We start from the raw sequence: 13155 nt of genomic DNA on the forward strand, positions 1-13155 counted from the left end.
CAGCCTCTTGGGGAGTAAACCAGCAGACGGAAAATCTTCTTGTTTGTCTTGCTCTCTGTATATCTGATTTTTTGGTAACAGTAAATCTTAAAAGAAGTTTAATTATGATCTGCAGAAGGGGAAGAAATGTTTATTGTATTGTTTGATTCTCATTCTGTCACCGTTTCTCTGGTTTCCTTACAGAGCTCTGGGGAACATGAGTGCAGTGAAGAAGTTTCCCATGAAGATGAGGAGTTTATGGGCATGTCCCCTCTCCTGCAAGCCCATCATGCTGTGGAAAGAATGGAAGAGTTTGTGTGTAAGGTAAGATGGCGGTATCCTCTCATTTCCATGCTGTGTATTTGGTCATTGTCACCAAGTAGACACCGCGAAGCAGAGTGAGTCCTTTAGCATTCAGTTTCCTATGGGAAAAATGTGTGGTAAAATGAAGGCAGGGGGAGTCTTCTGAATTGTTTTAGAAAAGTTTTACAAATAAATAGTAAAGATTTATTTATTTTTGTGTAGAAGGGAGAGTTACAGGGAGACAGAGCAAGTGAGAGAGAAGGATTTTATAGTCACCTTATTGTGTGGTGGAACCCAAAACCTCCTGCCACCTAGCTACAATCCAGCATCTATGAACCAACCTTTGCCCATCCTTCCCTCCCCACTTGCCACCCAGCTTTGGTAAGCGCAAGTAGATTTGTAGGTTTTGTGAGCGTTCTATGTTTTTAAGTCAACATGTGAGTAGATCATGTGATGTTTGTGTTACCGTGCTTCACTTGGTGTTGTCACCTAGGGTTCAGTCAAGGTGTTGTAAATGACAGCATCTCATCCTTTTATGACTGAGTTACATTTCCATGTTGACACACCCATTTTCTTTAGACTTTCATCAGTACAGGGATCCTTAGGTTGTTTCCGTGTCTTGGCTCTTGTGGAGTGCAGACAGCTCGACGGATGAATTTCATTTCCCTTTGGAATTTTCCCAGTTAGTGGAATTGCTAGATTGTATGGTGATTCTAGTTTCCAGTTGTTGAGGCAGCTCTGTACTGTTTTATGTATCATCCCACGAACAGTGTGCAAGGATTCCCTTTTCTCTATATCTTCTCCATCAGTTTTTGTAAGACAGAGTAGGGGACTGGCAGTAAGTGATGCAGTTGCCCAGAACAGCTGGCATCCCTTATGGGTGTGGTTTGTGCTCTGTGCTGATAGCCTGGGGAAGCAGGAGAGCATGACCCTATTCTTTGGGCTCTTGTACTCACAGGGGAGACCCAGACTCTTTTGGCTTAGGCCTCCATGCCATGGGGAGTGCCTGGCTCCTTTCCCAAGCCTGGCTTTCTGATAATGCTCAACATGGAAGCCTACGGGTGAGAGCTCACACAAGTTTTTTCCATGCTAGCCACATGGGAGAAGTGAATTGAGCTCATGGCTCCTGGTGTTTGACTGGTGTTGCCTGTGGTAGTTAGGTACTTTTATTCCTTGGCAAATAAACGCTTGCATTTCTCCCCTTGGGTTGCAGGGACATGTATGGCCACACAGAACTTCCCCTGGCAAGGAGAGGAAGCACAGCCGGGCACCTGGGGTCCGGGAAGAAGAAGAAAAGGGCCCCCAGTGGCGGAGGGTCCTGCGTGGTGCTGACGCGGAGGGAGTGGCTGCATGGTCACTTCCTGCGAGGTGCTGAAGCCCCGCAGCCTCAGCCAGCGAAGAAGCAGCAGAGGAAGAAGACGTACCACTGGGCTCTCCAGGGAGGAACTGTTCTCCTGCTGAAGATGCACTGTGAGCTCCGGGAGAGGACATGACAGGGCTCATGGACTCCAGCTGCCCTTTGTCCCACTTGCTGTCCACCTGCATCTGACCTGGGGAGGGCCTAGTGGTGGCCGCCATGGTGGACCCACTTGGCGCCGGCTGTGTGCCAGGTGGAGTTGGTGCCGCCCCCAGAGTGCTTGGACTTTGAGCCTCGCTGGAGGAGTTCACAGACCTACTGGGCTTCACCAGCACCATGCAACCTGTGACCAAGAACACATCTACAAGGTAAGACACCCGAAGGTCCAGGGTTCCAGGAAGGGGAGGTGGCGGCTTGGCCCTAACCCATGTCTGGGAGTGCAGGCCAGGCGGCTGCTTGTCCTTGGGTGTGGGGTCAGCTGGTGAGCCGGTGGCTTGGCCATCAGTAGGGGTGCAGGAGGGGCAGTGTCCACTTGCACTTTTGAGGGGCTTAGGGGCTTAGGAGGCTGATTCATGGCTTAGCCCTGAGTGTGGGTTCCTGGAGACCAGGCGTTGGCTTGGTCTTCAGTGCAGGAGGAAGGGTAGGCAGGGGCTTAGCCATCAGCATGGGGTCCGGGTGGGGAGGCAGTGGCTTGCTTTCTGTGTGTGGTCCAGCAGGGCTAGCCTCAGCTTGGCCCTGGGTGCTGGGTCTGGAAGTCATCCCGTGGCTTGGTCATTGGCTCGGGGTCCTTGAGGGCAGGTGGTGTGTTGGTCATTGTTGGTGTCTTTGAGCACAGGCCTGTCCTTGGGGTTATATTGGAGTCATTAAGGGCTGCTGGTGGCTTGCTGTCTTTTTGAGGACCCTGAGGGCAAGGGTAGCTTAGCGGTCAGCAGGGGTGCAGGAGGGGAGGTTGTTGCTCAGCTTCTTGCAGGGTTTACCAGGGTGGGCCGTGGTTAGCACTTAGTGCAGGTTCCTGGAGGTGAGGTTGTGTGTTGGCCATCTGCCATCCCAGGGTGTTGCTTGAGTGGTTTGGGCAGTTTTGACTTGATTGCATCAGGGCTGAGAAGATCTTTTCCAGATCCACTAACTGACCAAGTCCACCTTAGTGCATCCACAGACCCAGGCACTTGCTGCAAGCTTGGCCAGGAGAATGGTCTGTTCTGTTCTGCTTTCCATTTTCTGCTGTGGCACATCCCCATCTGGCTGAGATGAGCTGGCTGCCCTGTCCCCCATGTGCAATGGGGCACACTGTCCAAACATGGCACAGGCCTCAGCACCTGAACAGGCCCAGTCCCCATTCTTGTGCTTTCATGAGTTTGTTTCTTTGCTTTTGAGTAAGCTAATGCTTGTTGTTTTGGATTCCTTTTAAGACAACTTACCAATCTCTTGTAACAAGAGAGGAATGGAGGGAAAGAGAGAAGCAATGAATTGGATGCCAAGTGTAGCAGCCGGGACCTGGAACTGTCAGCCCTATGGGATCCCAGTGCTTGCAAGGTGAGGATTTAGCCATTGAGCCATTGTACCCTGGATCTCTCTCTCTCTTTTTGTAAAAATCCACTTATTTCTGTTGGAAAGAGTAACACAGAGAGAAGGAGAGACAGAGATCCTCCATCCATCATCAAATTTGCCAGATGACCATAATAGCTGGGGCTGAGCCAGTCTTTCTGGGTCTCCAGTCTTTCTGCATGAATGCAGGGGACCAAGGACTTATCCGTTCTTTATTGCCTTCACAGCCACAAGCTGGGAGCTGGATGGGCAGTGAAGCAGCCAGGACACCAGCTGGCACCTGAGTGGTATGCCTGCGCCACAGGTGGAAGCTTAGCCTACTGTGCCATAATGCTGGCCCCCAATTTATCACATTTTAGTTGAGTTTTTGATTAAGTCAATTATTCCAGTGATTTGTCTTCACTGAAAATTTCATTCTCTCTCTTGTTCCCTGTAGGAGTGGTTTTGTAGAGATAAGTAGTGAAATGTCAGAGTTTCTGCTAATATTCTGGTTCAAGTGTGTGCGAGGGCTAGTGTTGTGGCACAGTGCGCTAATCTACCATCTGTAGTGCCGACATCCCACATGGCCATGTTGCTGTTTCCTGGAGTTATCTTTGCTGTTCACTCCAGACCAGCTGCTTTTAAGGTCAGCTATTAGCCTAGACCCTCTGGGGCTTTCCTTTTGCTTCTTCCTTTGTTGCAAGTCTTTGTTTTCCTTGGTTTATGATGTTTTTGCTGGATGGTTTCTTCTAGTATAATGAGAAAGAAGGTCAGTGGGAAGTGAATTAGAAACTTGGTTCGGGGCCTGTGTGGTGTCGTGGATGAAACTGCCGCCTGTGTTGCCAGTGTGAGTCCTGACTGCTCTGCCTTCATGCAGCTGCCTGAGAATGACCTGAGTGGAAATGGTGAAGATGGCCCAGTTCCTTAGATCCCTGCACCCATGTGGAGGCCCAGGCGGAGTTCCAGCTTCTGGCTTTAGCCTGGCTGTTGTGGGCATCTGGGGAGTGGACCAGTGGATGGAAGAAACGTGTCTGTCTCTTCCCTGTGTGTTGCTTTTAGTTTTCAAATACACACATACATGCCTATTTTTCGTCAAAAGAATCTTGGTTTTGTGGAGAGCTTTTGTCCTTAGTTTGGTGATGTTTAGAAATTGAAATGATGTGAGCCTGAGTTGGTTTCATGATGAGTAGAGCTGCTGCCTGCACAGCCGCCAGCCCGTTGCTCAGGTCCTGGCTGTTGTACTCCATGCAACCCCTGCTGATGGCCTGGGACAGTCAGCGGAAGAAGGCGGAGGTTCTTGAGCCCTTGTCGCCTGTATGGGGGACCTGGATGAAGCTCCTGTGGATGGAAGAGCTCTTCTCATTTCACTTTCAAATAAGAGTATACATTTTAAAAATTCAATTATGGACCGTTTTAGTTCAGTAAAATGATGTGGAAGCTTATTTGTTTCTTTGTTTCTATTATTGCTGCTGCTGAGAGTGTATGTTAATTCTTATTGCATTGTGATTTATGTGAGCGGCAGAGAATCAGCAACAGGGAGATGTCCCTTCCACTGAACGCTGTCCACATGTCTGCAGTTGTTAGCGCAGGGCCCAGCCACATCCAGGAGTCAGGAACTCAGGCTGGGTTTCCATGCGAGTGGAATCTGGCAGCTGAGCCTCATCTGCTGCCTTTTATGTTACATATCCTGAAGAATTTAGTTAGATACAGAAATTAGTCTGTTCTTCAAACCAGGCAAGAGGTACAAATTGAGTAAATCTGTTAAATGTCTAGTTTCAGTGTAGGCACTCTAACATGAATTAAACTTTAGCGTTTAAAACTTTGGAGAGGGGGTCCAGCATGGTAGGCTAGTGGCTAAGTCTTTTCTTTCACTGTGCCATGATCTCATATGGGTGCGAGTTGTACTCCTGTTAGCTTTGCCTCCCATTCCCTTGCTTGTGGCCTGGGAAAGCAGTCAAAGACGGCCCAAAGTTTTGGGACATTGCACCCACATGGGAGACCCCCGAGGAGGCTTCTGGCTCCTAGCTTTAGACTATTGGCTCAGTTCTAGGCTGTGGCAGCCTTGTATAAAGTGAATCAATGAACAGAAGATCTTCTCTGTCTTTTCTCCTCTCTGTGTATCTGACTTTGCAATAAAAGTAAGTAAACCTTAACAAACAAACAATAAAAAAAGCCCTTGAGAGGGACTGGCATGACGACTCCATGACTAAATGCTCACCTGGAAGAGCCAGGATCCCTTGTGGTTGAGTGTGTGTCCTGGCAGCCCTGCTTCCCATCTGGCTCCCAGCTTGTGTTCTGAGAAAGAGGAAGAGGGTGGTTCAGAACTTTGGGACCTTATCCCCCTGTGGGAGAGTCAGAAGAAACTTCTGGCTCGCCTCAGCTGTGGCCATTATGGCCACTTGGGTGATGAAGCAGAGGATGAAGATCTTTTCTGCCTCTCTTTCTCTTTGAATCTGTTCTGCCTTTCCAAAAAATGAAGTTTTTAAATTAATTTATTCTTTTGGAAAGTGAGATATAAATAGGGAAGGAGAGACAGAGGGAAAGATCTCTGTCTGCTGGTTCACTCCCCAAGTAGCTAAAATGGCCAGAACTGAGCCAATCTGAAGCCAGGAGCTTCTTACAGGTCTCCCATGTGGGTGCAGCATCCCAAGGCTTTGGGCCATCTTTGACTGCTTTCCCAGGCCACAAGCAGGGGAGCTGGATGGGATGTGGAGCAGCCAGGACATGAACCAGTGCTCATATAGAATCCTGGCGTATGCAAGTTGAGCACTTTAGGCACTAGGCTATCACTCTGGGCCCAAAGATAAATAAATCATTTTTAAAAGATTGTTGATTTATATTACAAAGTCAGATATGCACAGAGGAGGAGAGACAGAGAGATGTTCTGTCTGATGATTCACTCCCCAAGGGACCACAAAGCCTGGTGCTACATGACTGAAGTCCAGAATCCCACGCCTCTTCCAGGTCTCCCACGTGGGTGCAAGATCCCAAGGCTTTGGGCCATCCTCAACTGCTTTCCTAGGCCACGATCAGGGAGTAGGATGGGAAATGGGGCTGTCGGGATATGAACATGCACCCATATGGTATCCCGGCTCCTTCAAGCCACTAGGCCAGTGTGCTGGGTCCAAGAAATCAATCTTAACAACAAATGCAACAAAGAAGCTTCAGTAATCATTGTCTGATTTTTTGTTTGCCTGTAAACATTACAGATGTTACCTTTGTAATTTATTTGTGGAACTCTAAAATCCCAGCCCAGAGCAATTTATGTATTTATGAGATAATGCTTGCCTCTACTTAAATAATAATTTTTACTCTTTTTTTTTTTAATCTAGATTGTTGCCAGCAAAGGAGGTTTTGAAATGGTCAGCGAAGAAAAGAAATGGTCCAAAGTCGATATCTGCTTGGGATATCTGCCAGGAAAAGAAACTGGATCTCTCTTCAAAGTCTCACTAGGAAAGAATTCTCTACTCATATGAGCTGTTCCAGTCTGGTGGAGTCAGTCTTATGGTGAGTTGCTGCATTGTTCTTAGAAGTGGATCAATTGGTCATGGCGTGGTGGCCTTGTGGCCAAATTCCCCACCTTTCATGCACCAGGATCCCATATGGGCACCCGTTTGTGTCCCAGCTGCTCCACTTTCCCTTCCAGCTCCCTGCTTGTGGCCTGAGATGGCCGAAAGCCTTGGGATCCTGCACCCACATGGGAGACCTGGAAGAGGCTCCTGCTTTCTGGCAGCTCAGCTGTGGCTGTTGTGGCCTTTTGAGGAGTGAACCTGCGGATGAAAGATCTTTCTGTAAATCTGGCTTTCCAATAAAAATGAAACTTGTTGGGGGAGAATGTGTTAAAATTATTTTTTGTTGGAAAGGCAAGTTTAGAGAGAAAGAGAAAGCTCTTACATCCATTGGTTCACTCTCCAAGTGGCCGCAGTGTCCAGAGTTGAGGTAGTTCGAAGCCAGGAGCCAGGATCTTCCGGGATTCCCACATGGGTGCAGGGTCCCAAGGCTTTGGGCCATCCCTGTCTGCTTTCGCAGGCTACAAGCAGGGAGCTGGATGGGAAGCTGGAGCAGCTAGGGCCTGAATGGTGCCCATATGGGATCCTGGAGCGTGCCAGTTAGGGATGTAACTGCTAGACTGCTGTGCTGGGCCCCACTTGATTTGTTTTTATTGGTGAGTAATATTCCCTTGTATGTGTGTACCTTATTGCTTGTTTACTAGTTGATGAACAGTGGATAGTGTTTGGCTGTTAGGAAGAATAATATGCCTGTTCAGGTATAACACTTCATGTGGGCATATGTGTTCATTTCTCTTAACAGAGTGGAATTGCTAGGTGTTGTGTTACATTTATATTTATTAAGAAGAAAACTGTCAGAATGTTTTTCAAAATGTCTGAGCATTTTTACATTCCGCCCAGTAATGTAGAGGCTTGAGGTTTTTCCATTTCTAGGCAAACACGTGTTGTCACTTGTTTTGGTTATGCCATTGTATTAGGTATGCACTGGTATTCTCTTGTAGTTCTCATTTGCATTTTCCTAAAGGCTACTGATGATGCTTTGCATTGTTTAATGTTCATGTTAGTTGTGTGTGTATCTTCCTGAATGAAGTGTTTGTTGGGTTGGCTTTGTATACTTGTAAGAGTTTGTTATACTAAATACAAGTGCTTAATCAGAGACATGATTTGCAAAAACTTTATTCTTGTCTTTAATTCGTGTTTTCATTTTTCTGATAGTATCTGCTTGAAGAATGGTTTGTAGATTCCTGTTTTCCTTTGATGGATTGTAGTTTTCGTATCATTTAGGAAGCATTTTCCTTATTTATGACTATAGTCATTTTTTTTTTCCTCCATGTAGAAGTTCTGTGGTTTTAGGTTTATTTACAAAGCATTTCCTTTTGAGTTGACTTATTCCCTTATTTTCATTTTATTTGAAAGAGAGGAGAAGAAGGTTCCATGTGCTGGTTCCCTCCCAGCCAGGGTAAAGCCAGGAACTCAATCCAGATTTCCTTTGTGGGTGGCAGGGATTCAGGTACTTACATAGTCATCTGTTGTCTGCCAGGCAGGGAGCTGAGTTAGGAGTGGCACTGGGACTTGAACTCAGGCACTGGCGTGTGGGGTGTGGGTCTCACAAGTGGGGTTGTAACTATTGGCTTTCACACTGAAGTTGATGGTGCAGCTTGCACTGTTTCTTTGTGTGTGTGTATAAAATGTGAGGTACATAGGCAGGTTAGTTTTTGGGGATGGAGGGCATATGGATATTCAGTTGTGATGAGCACTGTGTAAACAGCATTGTTTTTCTGTTGATTTAACTAGGCTAGCTGTATTGAGATTCAGCTGACCGTGAATGTACAGTATTCTTTCTGAACTGTTTTTTTGTATTGGATTGTGATGGTCTTCCCTTACCCCCAGGCGTATGCAGGTTGACTTCCTAAGTGGCCACAATGGCTGTAGCTGAACTGATGCAAAGCCCAGAGGCAGGAGCCTCTTTCAGGTCTCCCTCATGGGTGCAGGTCCCAAAGGCTTTCTAAGGCCGCAAACGGGGAGCTGGATGGGAAGTGAAGCAGCCAGGACACCAACTGGTGCCCATATAGGCTCCTGACACATGCAAAGTGGGGATTTAGCCACTGAGCCATAGCATCAGCCCCCCGCCCCCCATATTCTCTTATTTTATAAAAATGATCCCAAAATACAACAGCAGTGATGTTGGTAATTTGGAAATGCTTGTGAGAAGTCATAATGTGTTTTCTCTCACAGGAAAAATGAAATGAAAATAAGATATTTTTTTGATCAATGACCACATTCTCCTAAGTCTTATGATAGTATGTTATTGTGTTTATTCTATTTAATATTTTTTAATCTGATACTGTACCTAATGTATAAACCAAACTTTTGTAGAAAAATACTATAACTTGTATTTCAGACATCCTTTGGTGTTGTTGGAATACCTACTCTGTGTTGTGGTCCTACTGTATGTGTCTGTGCAGATCTCAGTAACACACTACTTTGAGCACTGTAGCTTGAAAGTAACTTTGGTGTTTGTTAGTGGGAATTACGGTTTTTCCAAGTTTCCCAGCCATTTAAGCTTCCACATGAATTTTAGAATGATGTTTGAATTTCTACCCAATAAAAAAATTCTGACATTTTGATAGGGATTTGCCTTTTGTCTGTAGATGAAATTGTAGTGGAATTGTCATCTGGTTTCATGAAGTTTTAGAAGGTTTATTGGGAATGTGTTGTTCTCCACTGTTTGTCAAACCTGATTTTGCTCAGGAAACACTTTCTGTGCTCTCGTCTTTTAGGGAGTGCTGACACCTAATTTAGATCTTAAGGAAAAAGTGGAACCTGATTCTTCTCACTGATACCCAAACTTCCCCCGAAGCTGGCACCAGGATGCATCATTGGCCAAAGAGAACAAGACGCCTAAAATCTCAGGTATCAGTGTCCATAAGCCATTTTTCCCAAGAGTTTTGGTTTCATTGACTCTTTTTTATTATTATTACACTGCATTATGAGACACAGTTTCATAGGCTCTGGGATTCACCCGGCCCCTACCCATACCGTCCCCCACATGGTGGATTCCTCCACCTTGTTGCAGTATTACAGTTCAAAATCAGTCAAGATTCTTTCATTGCAAGCATATACCAAGCATACAGTCCAGCATCTTATTGTCCAGAAAAATTCTACGGTTTCTTGGGGAGACTATCTCTGGTCTGAAGGCAGAGCTGGCAGAATATCATCCCAATCAACTAAAAGCCCAACATAACATCAACAGCAATTTACATCATTATGGAATTAATTGATGTGGTATTGAGTAACCAATATGTTAAAAATACAAGTTCTTAACCTCATCCTGTGATTATTTCATTGAGTTTCAATTTTAGTTTATATACATCGGCTTCTATAAACCTTAAAATGGCTATAGGGTACAATTCAGCTGTCTTGTGTCTATGTTCATTTTAGTATTTAGCAGTGTATTGTGTGTAAAGCATAATTTTGCTGACCTTGGCAGATTTTAGGATAGTCTAAACTGGCTTATAACTCTAATAAGACATATGTCAGCAGTTGAGCTATAAAACAGTTTTAGGATGGGTGTGCACAGCAATCTTCTATACCTTAGTGAGGAGTAACTAATCTTTGTGTCTAGGCTAGTAAGGTATGTGTGGGTCCATGCTGACCATTTCCTCCTGGTTCTAAGTTTTCCTTGTTGTTCTCTATCTATTCTATTCCTTGGATGCACATCTACATTGTTTCCATGGTTATGGGAGGCCATTCATGTAATGTTTGAAACTTTAAGAGATACTGTCTTTTCTTTGGGATGGGTTGGAGAAGAAATTGTGAAAATCCTTCTAATCTGATTTAGAAGGCTGTATGAATTCTGAAGTGGGCTGAGTGGGAGAACCTGGGAAACTCTCCTAGTGGGTCATAACTCTCACTGATGATCACATGCTCCAGGCCTGGGGTCGGGCAAGCTGAGTAAAGTAGCTCCAACTGTTGGCTAATGTGTGGATAGTGCATGGAAAGGGTGGACTGGGCAGGGCTGAGCAAGCCTAGGCTCACCAGCAGGAACAGAAATCAGGCTGGAGCACAGGGCATGACAAGCTAGGCTCCTACATCGACTGGTTTTCATGATGCAGGGATGCCAAGCCACAGAATCTAAGGCAAAGGCGAGGATAGGTGAGGGGCTATGCCAAGCTGGATTAGAGCAACCACTGGCACATGTGTGATGTATGGCTGGGGACAGGCATGTTTGGGTAGCTAAGAGGACACCCAGGCTGTGTTAGGGCTCCTATTGGTGTGTGCTGGAGCCGGATTGGGGGCTGTGTTCTGGTTTGGATATGGCTGCAGTGTCCCTTGGCACAAGTGTGGATTGGGGCTGGCTGCACTGAGCCGGACTAGACTCTAGTACTAACGGGTACTCTGGAGGACCAAGGTAGAAGTAAGATGGGCTATGCTAGGTCTCTGCCACTGCTGAGCCATGTGTGAGCTATGTCTGAGTGAGGATGAGCCTTGGCTGGGCTGAAACATCCAAGAGTAAGAACCAGAACAGGTTGAATACCAATCCAGAACGGCCACTGTTCCTGCTATGACAGGAGGTGGACTAAGCAGAGCTGGCTCATGGACCCACTGGTGTGTGCAAGATCTGGCACTGGGAGAGGTTCTGATTGGGGAGCCTAGAAAACTCCCCTGTCAGAACAGAGTTCCTGCAGGTGAGGGCAAGAACCATGATAGGGAGCAGCACAGACCAGGTAGGGAAAGGTACCCACGGGCATACATTTGGCATAGGTGGGGGCAGACAAGAGTGAACCTGTTCACATCAGCCACCTGCAAATCAGAGCACTGGAATAGAGTGTGGGTGGGACCGGGTTCAGTTGCAACACATACCAGTATGCACAAGGGCTAGGACTAGGTGCCAGCTGGGCTGGGCTAGGCTGCAAACCGCACAAACAGGAGCTGGATTTGGAAGTGGGGGTGGGCCAGGCTGGGCCAGGTGACAGTACCTACTGGCAAATGCTGAGATGAGGCAGGCCACGACAGACTGAGCCATAGCATTCAACTAGGACACATGAGAAACAGGGGGCAGGGTACAAAGCTGGTATGGGGAATGTGGAGTGCTCCACTGCTGGACCACCACTCCCATTGGAGAGCGTGAGTTGGGATAGGGGCAGACCAGACTGGGCAGGGTTACAACATAAGTGGGCCTCATGTGAGCTAGATCAGGGAAAAATCAGGCTGAGCTGACTTTGTACTGGTGCAAGCATAAATCAGAGTGGGTGAGGGTTGGTTGGGCTTTTTTGCAGCATCAGCTGGCAGAGGCTGGCACTCGGGGCTAATTCTGTCAAGTTAAACTGCAGAAGCACCTGGAGAATGCATGATCCGGGAGTGGGAGTGGGCCCATAGGGAAACAGTGGGCACCTCCCTCTTGGGTTACCACTTCCACTGGAGAGCGTGAAAACCAGGACTGTGGCAGACGTGGCTGGACAGAATGGCACCCAGCAGAATGTGTGTGGGCTGGATAGTGGGGCTGGATTAGTTCAACTAGGCTTCAATGCCCATTGATATGTATGAGAGCTGAATGGGATGTGTAACGGACTGGGCCAGTCTACTGTACATACTGGCAAGCACGGGAACCAGGGCAGGGGGCAGGCCTGTTGGGGGTTATTGCGCATTGCTCAGACTAGGCTGCAGCTCCCACTGGTCTATGTGAAGGCCAAGTGTGTGTTGAGCAGGATCAGGCTGGACTTCAACACCCATTGGTTGTTGTTGAAGATAGGGTTGGAAACAGAGCTGACTCAGCAGTTGCAACCACATTTATTTCTATGAGTACTTTTTGTATTTTTCCAAGTATAAGTATTCTGCTTTTCAAAAATTTGTCCTCCTAGTATCCTTTTTTATTGTGAGTGTTTTATTTTATGAAATTACTATTGGGAGGAAGGGCCTGGCATTGTGACCTAGCAGGTACAGATGTGGCCATGATGTTGGCAGTCCACATGGGTGCCCTTTCAACTCCCATAAGTCTAGTTCTGATCCAGCTCCTTGCTACTGGCTGACATAGCCTAAGGACTTGGGCCCTTTCTACCCTGTGGGAGACCTAGGTGAAGTAATGGGGAGTGAACCAACTGTGCTTCTCGCTCTCTGTTTAACTTTTGAAATAAGCACATCTCCCATTAATGTCTACAGTGGCAGAGACAGTTAATCCTAAGAGAGGGGTTGGAGTCCGAGAAGGTGTCTTGGTTCAGCAGAGCTAAGGGCGCTGGGTGCCGACTGACAGGTGGATAGACTTGGGAAAGGGAGTTGTTGCTAAGGGGGTTTATCCGGAGGAGCTAGCAGCTTGAGTGGAACTTGCCAGAGATAAGAGGGAATGTCAGATAGTCCTGGAGTTGACTTGCAAGGTGGATGGAAGAAGATGGATAAAGACATTAGGCTGTTTTTATTTTTTAAGATTTATTTTATTTTTATTGTAAAGTCAGATATACAGAGAGGAGGAGAGACAGGAAGCTCTTC

At 46.8% G+C, this 13155-nt stretch overlaps 1 long non-coding RNA gene across 1 annotated transcript; it reads left to right on the forward strand.

Annotated features, from left to right (window-relative positions):
• Nucleotides 1-1499: 1499 nt before the first annotated feature.
• On the forward strand, nt 1500-9497 carry LOC121150162. Its single transcript, XR_005882940.1, has 3 exons — nt 1500-2007; nt 6496-6670; nt 9453-9497. It is a non-coding gene; the product is annotated as an uncharacterized LOC121150162 (long non-coding RNA).
• Nucleotides 9498-13155: the final 3658 nt, after the last annotated feature.

Source organism: Ochotona curzoniae, unplaced genomic scaffold (assembly GCF_017591425.1).
Source record: "Ochotona curzoniae isolate NIBS_2020 unplaced genomic scaffold, NIBS_Ocur_1.0 contig_2070, whole genome shotgun sequence".
Taxonomy (NCBI): Eukaryota; Metazoa; Chordata; class Mammalia; order Lagomorpha; family Ochotonidae; genus Ochotona; species Ochotona curzoniae.